The sequence below is a fragment of the Xyrauchen texanus genome, chromosome 28 (genome assembly GCF_025860055.1).
Source record: "Xyrauchen texanus isolate HMW12.3.18 chromosome 28, RBS_HiC_50CHRs, whole genome shotgun sequence".
Classification (NCBI taxonomy): Eukaryota; Metazoa; Chordata; class Actinopteri; order Cypriniformes; family Catostomidae; genus Xyrauchen; species Xyrauchen texanus.
In genome coordinates this window covers 4,502,363-4,509,704 of record NC_068303.1, presented here as the reverse complement: position 1 = coordinate 4,509,704, position 7,342 = coordinate 4,502,363, and positions in this window count along the sequence as shown.

The window sequence follows — 7,342 nt, the reverse complement described above, 5'->3', positions numbered from 1 at the left end:
AAAACCTGAAAAATACCATTTTATATATATATATATATATATAAAAAAATCGGAAATATTTTTTTTCTAGTTATATATAAAATTCAAATTTATATAAAACTAGAAAAAAAATCTGAAAAATAAAATAATATATATATATATACACACAGTTTTAGGAACATTTATTATGTTCTTTTTAGAAAGGTTTTTTTTTTCTAGTTATATATAAAATTCAAATTTATATAAAACTAGAAAAAAAATCTGAAAAATAAAATACATTTTCCTAAAACTGTAAGAAGCATACTTTGCCCTGCACATAACTTTTCACTGCTTGTTCAGTGTCTCTAAAAATAAATATATAATAATAATAATTAAATTCTATAATAATAATAATAATAGTAGTAGTAGATAGTTTATTCGTACAGTTTAAGCCTAAATAGAGGACTAGCTCATTAAAGATCAAGCATTTTAGCTAAATTAGGTCCTATTAAAAATATGTATCGTTTATAAATATAAAGATCACATTTATTAAGCGTTTACAATAATAACAAAAAAATGCATGTGAACACTGTGGAGTGAAATGTTTTATTCTCCTTGCATTTAATTTGCAACAGCATAAACACATCACAGAAACCAGTTTCAAGCTTCTACTAAATATATATGCATGAGTGAACTCAAACCTATTAAATACATTAATGGAGAACAATGTTGTCGTAAATTCACAAGGCCCAATAAACAGTTTCTTTCTTGAATGCACTGCAAATGTCATGTTAAATCTGCGCATGGCAACTGGCGACACTCGTGGGGTCTCTCTGGAGGATGCTGCACGCTGAGATGCTCCACGGTTATCCGCCGCTGCCGCACATTTAAGCCTGCAAACAGTCAAACAGCAGCGGAATAAACACGTTTACACCCGTATTCCTCACGCCCAGCTAATGGCGGATGAAAGGTAAGACTGCGCATGTCGGAACATGATGAAACTGCATGCCTCCAAAATCAATAGGTGACTAATCATGATGCATTTACATTTAAATCACATAAAGCCCTACATTTAAGTTACGAAGCTATAACCTGAAAGGTAACATTGGATATATATAATCAGAGTTTGTTTATGTGCTATTGAAAGACTCATTGATCGCATCATACCAGATTATGTCAGTTTAGACAAAACGTTAAATAAAAAATAAACATTATAATAAACGCATGCATGCACGCACGTCTTGGCTAACTAGAAATTCCAGACTTTGGTCGTTTTTTTTAATTGTTCAAAACCACATCAATACTGAACTGCGTACTCGACCATGTCGTTAAAGTGATCTGAAACATCTCAATTAACAGGTTAAGCAACACCTGTTGCTTAACCTCATCCGGTCCCAAAACTGCAGCACCCCTCCTACACTGCTGGCATTACACCGACTGGCCGCCAGGGGTCGCTGCTGGAAATACATTCTGTAACGTCAGATTGAAGTACAGCTACATCTAACTTAGCTAGCAAGTGTGATGTTTTAACGTGACCACAAAAAGCAAGAAACGTGATCTAGTCTTATTATGAGCGGACTTTTCAAATAGGAGATTGTTCCAGTTGTCACCTTAAAATAGGGGTTTCTTGTGTGGATTTTGGGCTGAGTGTAAGGCACAAAATGGCTGCCAATCAGACCCTATTCTAGTCATGTGTGTTAATGTAATCACATTCAAAATAACACAATGTATCATGATTTCCCCTCACTTAAAGTGATAGCTGCAGGCAAATCGCCATTAAAGATATAGGGAACCCTATTCTAACCCTTTCCCTATTAACCCTTTTGGACTGGGTGCAGCCCCCTTTTGGAGTAACCCCGCCCCCCTTTGGAGTTCTCCGGTCTGAAGCTATACCTACATGCACTGAGAAGGATAGGCTATAGCTACAGGCAAGGGCGTAGTTTGGCTTGAATTTTGGCGGGGTCCCATAGTATAAATCATGGGAAGGTTGTACTTTTGTTTTGATTATTGGGGTTTTCATATCCTCCCTCCTCCCACCCATCCCCCTAAAAACATTGCTCCAAAAAGGGGCGTGAGCTCCAAATCGCCATTAAAGATACAGAAAGCCCCTAATCTAACCCTTACCATAACCTTAACCATGCATGGGTGGAAGTGACGCCCCCTTTTGGAGTTGTCGCAACCCCCTTTTGGGCTAACTCCACCCTCTTTGGAGATCCCGCCCCCATTTGCAGCTATACTTGACTAAAACAACAAATCGAAAACTTTAATGGTGGTTGGTGGGTTTAATGTGATTTTATTATAGGCCTATATCACTATTGTCTATTTGACTTCACTTGTGTATCACTAATCTCACTCAAAGCCCTTGTTAGAATACACGGCAGAGTATTCTTCATTTTGAATTGAATAATTGACAAAATATAGACTTTTGTGATGACTAAAGATGTCGAAATAAAAGCTTTCTTTGATTTGCTTGTTCTCAATAGGTGCGTGTCGGATTTGACAAGATACTTTTGCACCGATGATCTTCCCAAAGATTACCGGGAGGTTTCTGAGAAGTTTCAGCTAATTCCTTTCATTAACCGTTTGGATCAGAAACGTCAAGATCTCTACACATCAGGTACGGCGTGTTTTAATAATAGAAATATTATTTTTATTTATAATAAATGTATAATATATATATATATATATATATATATATATATATATATATATTTTTTTTTTTAGAGAAGTAGAGAGAGAGAGACTTTACCCTTCTGTGAAAATTAATTATCTTTATTAAAAGTCACACACAAACACAGTTTTGTGTTATTTACCCAGACACTTAAACACCTAAATTAAACACAATTATGCGCAATCAATATATGTTTAATTGATATTGACTGTGCGACATTTTTTTTCTTTGCCCACTCACATTGGTCGAGGTATGAATTAAAGGAGCGATTTAAACTCCTCTTACATTTCACAGACGCTATGAAATATTCATGTTGGAAAATTCCTCCATTCCCCACAATTGAAAGCGCCACCAGCAGCCATAACACAACAAAAACAAAAGAAACTCGGTCGGTCGCGTGAAATGGAAAGAACGTAAGACAGTGGTAAAAAAAAAAAAAAGATAGATATAAATCAGAAAGAATCACTGGCACTGTTTTGAACTCATCCACAGGGTCAGACAAGGGGGACAGACAGCATGGCCGTGCACTCCATCGCAGGTGAGTGAGACACCATCATGAGATATTATTATATCAGCTGAGAACAATGTCTGTAAGAGCACGGAGATTGGAGTATCGACAATTATTGATCATAGGCAACCGCAGGAGAAAATACGTCGAAAGACTCACCTGATCGTTCAGTTTTACAGACAATGACTGGTTCAGAGAAAGACACACACACACACACAAAAAAAACTAAACGTTCTATTCACACTTCCGTCTGACGTCATGACTTCATTGTGACGCAACGAGGGAGCGTTCTAAAGATGAATCAACCCACATAAATCATGCACACACACACGTTACATGTTACTATTGACAAGACAAAGCCGATTTTAGCTTTTAAGAATGCCTGTAATGCGCAAAAATAACATTGAATAAATATCATAGGCCGTATACTGATATTTGCTCAAAACTCGCTATTTTAAAGATAAGTCAACACGTGCCACAATTTTTCGTTTTTACATTGATTAACAGGGGTAAACTAATAGATGAATTCGCAAACAAATGCATCCATTTTTATTTAACAATAAAGAGCTATTTTTATAAAATAACGAACTCAACAGACAACATGGCAAGCTGTATTTAAGATGAATCAGACACATAAAGGCATGTCCTTTCGACAAGCTATTGCGTTTTTACAGAGAATAATAATGCAGATAATAGTTATAAAATCTAAAGGCGTTTTTAAAACCTTGTGAGATTTATTTGAAACGAAAACAACAACAACAATAACTGAAATCTGACAACATCACAAAAAAACAACAAAAAGGAAGAATTTCCCAAGCCTTTCTCTTTTTTTGTGTGTGTATAAATACCCCCAAATCCTAATTAATGTCAGATTTACACTTAAAAAAACGAATTCATCACCTTTATTTAATTTAAGAAAGTTTTACAAACATTTAAATTGAGTTATTCTCATTAATTCCGTTTATTTAAATCAACATCATTTAATTGGATTAGGTCTAATCAATTCACTATAGTTAGTTTAACTCAGCTTTATTATATTTATTTAATTAATTGTCTTACGTTTGTTCAAATTAATTATAATTTTTTTAAATCATTATTTAATCAATTATTAATCATATATTGCAAGTGAACAGTGAAAGTTTGTCAGTTTGATAGCAACTGCTAATAAAGCTCAGAAGCATACAAATCAAACATTATTTGAATGTACAAGTCCATCATCAACCAAATCACAAGCACCAGTCTTCACCATGGTAACCCCCCAAACTCCAGCCAAACAAACACTACTCAAAAAACTTCAGTAAACATGAACAAAAATCATCCTGTTCCTCTCTTGCTCAAAGAATACTTAGTTTCAACATTTGTTCACACCAGCCAGTCCCATGCAAAGCATGCTGGGAAATCGAAATCCCCTGGCCAGTTTAATCAATGCTACAAAATATTCATATTGACTTTACTCTAATGGATTAAGTAAACTTGCATTTTTTTTAACCAATTTAATTGAATTTAACACAATGAATTTAAGTTAAGACAAAATGGTCTAGAATTGCGTTGCTTTAGTTAATTTTAATTAAGTTGAACAACCTGCAAAAATCACTTTTTTTTTTTGTGTAGCTAAGAAGGTTACAGGAAGCTTAATGGAAATGTTGCATTGTAAACAATCTCTCTTTTGTTTTAATTATTCTATCTATGAGCAGTATATAAATCTATATATTTTGACTGGTTTAAAATGTTCATCTTTTAATAGATCATTATTATAATTTTTTATTTGTATTTTTTTCAAAAGTGTTTTTTCCTAATCTGAATATGGTGTGTTTTGAACAGAATAAGCATCCTACTTACCTTAAAAAAACAATAAGAATGCATTGCCGAAAGTATTAAGCAGCATTCTTCCCACCAGCTACACCGTGTAAAATTGTGAATGAGCCATTTAAAATCGCCTCGCCACAGCGCGATATTGACCACTAATTAGTAAATAATCGTTTTCATGACGTCCAAAACCGGTCGGGTTTACAACAGAGAATTTCAGAGAGATGGAAGAACCGTAGACGTACATTGAATTGAGCATTAAACCAAACGAACTCACCCAACAGACCAAAGAAGAGTTGAATGAACTCTATTGACAACTATGCGTTTCCTCAGGGGTGAGGCGGGGTGGGGGTGGGTGAGGTGAAGGTATGGCGGATCCGAACTGCTCAATACACTCCAGTCCAGACAGTCAATCACATGCTACTCCAATGGTTGAGTTTAAGATGAAATCTCCCTCTTTCTCTCCGATTTACAGTCAAACCGCACAGTATCAATCAATCATATTGATCATGCATATATTTAAATGATGCTCTGAGTTTTAAGAGTTTGTCTGCAGAATCTGCAGCTTTTGCTGAGCACTCTTAACAGAGACTCTTGAGTTGAGATGTTGCCTCCCATAATGTTTGAAAAACACTGAATAAGATTATTCGTTTCCGTTTGTAGGGAAAGGCCAAATAACACGAGTGTCTCAAAACTCAGTATTAAAAGTATTAAATGTGTTTTTCCTTAGTAAATGTTTAAGGATGTTTTTAAAGAAAAAAATACCTCTGATTACTGAAGTGCATGAAAATGCTAACTAGTTTGTTTTGCATTTCAGAAGCTGCATTTTTGCATATGCACAGATTTGAAAAGGTCTTTTAAATAATGTCCCTGGAGTTGACTGTGTGTTTTATATAATCAGTGTCTAAAGTGTGTGAGAAAATGTTTGGAAAAGTGTTATCAAGGAGATCTATCAGAAGTTAAAGTTCAAATTATCTTGTTAATCATAGTGGTTTATGAACTTTTGTAGCCCTCTGGAATTCATCACTGAAATAATTTAACTAAACATGTGAAGTTTCTATGTTGAGCAATAGTTTCCATCTAAACACAGGCTTACGAGTTTAAGTAATGCATGAAAATAAACTGAAATGTTTAATGCACATGTCACATGCTTCTTATTCAGGAAAAGAAATGTTGTTTTTGGACAAAAGCATAATGTCATCCAGCATTAAGAAGAACAGGCTCAAAAGGCAGGATCAATAATGTTTCTGATGTCTAAGAAAACTTCTTGCAAATCCGAGAGGAAAGAATATAATGTTGGTTGAATATTGGGCTGTTGATCCATATCTTGTGGTTTCATGCTGCTGATTCTGTTTATTGAACTTGAATTAAATCTGACGCGTTTTTGACCACGGATCAATAATCTTCAGTGCTATTTTCCATGTATTCTCTAACGTCGCGAGCCCCCGTTTCTTATGTCCAATACAGACAAAAACGAATGAGTAACATATATATATATATATTTATCCGTCGGAACTTGATCACGGGATCAAACGGGGACATGTAGAGTGTGTTCATGACCGCGTGGGACATGTTTCCCGGTGGGTCCGGGGCTGTTTTATGAATGGTGGATGGGAAACTCCATAACATCTGACACCGGTGACCAGTTCCGTGACCTGCGCTGTAATGGCACGACCACCATCCGTCCTCTCCACACACCAGCAAACACACAGCATCTTCTACACCAGAGCTGGCACAGGGGGAGATGGGGTTTGGGGGCAGGGGTGAATTCCGGAGGGTGGACGATATTGAGTGGGTGGGGGTGGGAGAAAGTGGGCGGGGTGTAGAGATGGTGGGGGTAGTCGTTGATTAACGTGTTTTTCCTCTGACTCAAAGACGAAGAGAGAAAAACATCCTCTGGCACCAGGTTTGATCATGAGGTTGTGAGAAGCAAAGAAACACATTTTCTAAACGAACTTCTCATAGAAATGGGAAGAACCCGCTAATATAGCAGGGGCAAATCATTTCAGTTGGTACTAAGTTGACAGCAAAGTTTCTATTATTTGGCCACAGTTGGTGAACTGAGCATTCAAATCAAATACACCCCAAAAGCTCCGCAATCAAAAAGTGACGATTTGAATTTAATCTGGTCAATAGTTTCATCCTAGAATTGTGTTTGCCTTCATACTTTTAGCTTTGTGTAAAACAGCACATGTCCTAGAATACTTAAAATACAACAATCAATTGGATGACTGCTGGTTGTTTTGGATCAATGCTACTCTCTCCCCCATCAAGTCTGACTTTTATAGCTCCCAAGAAAGCTGAAATGTCCTTTATCAAGCAATAAACCATGGAGACATTATTTCCCATCAAACAATAGTACATTTTGGAAACGTTTAAACGACATAGCTGATAAGAAG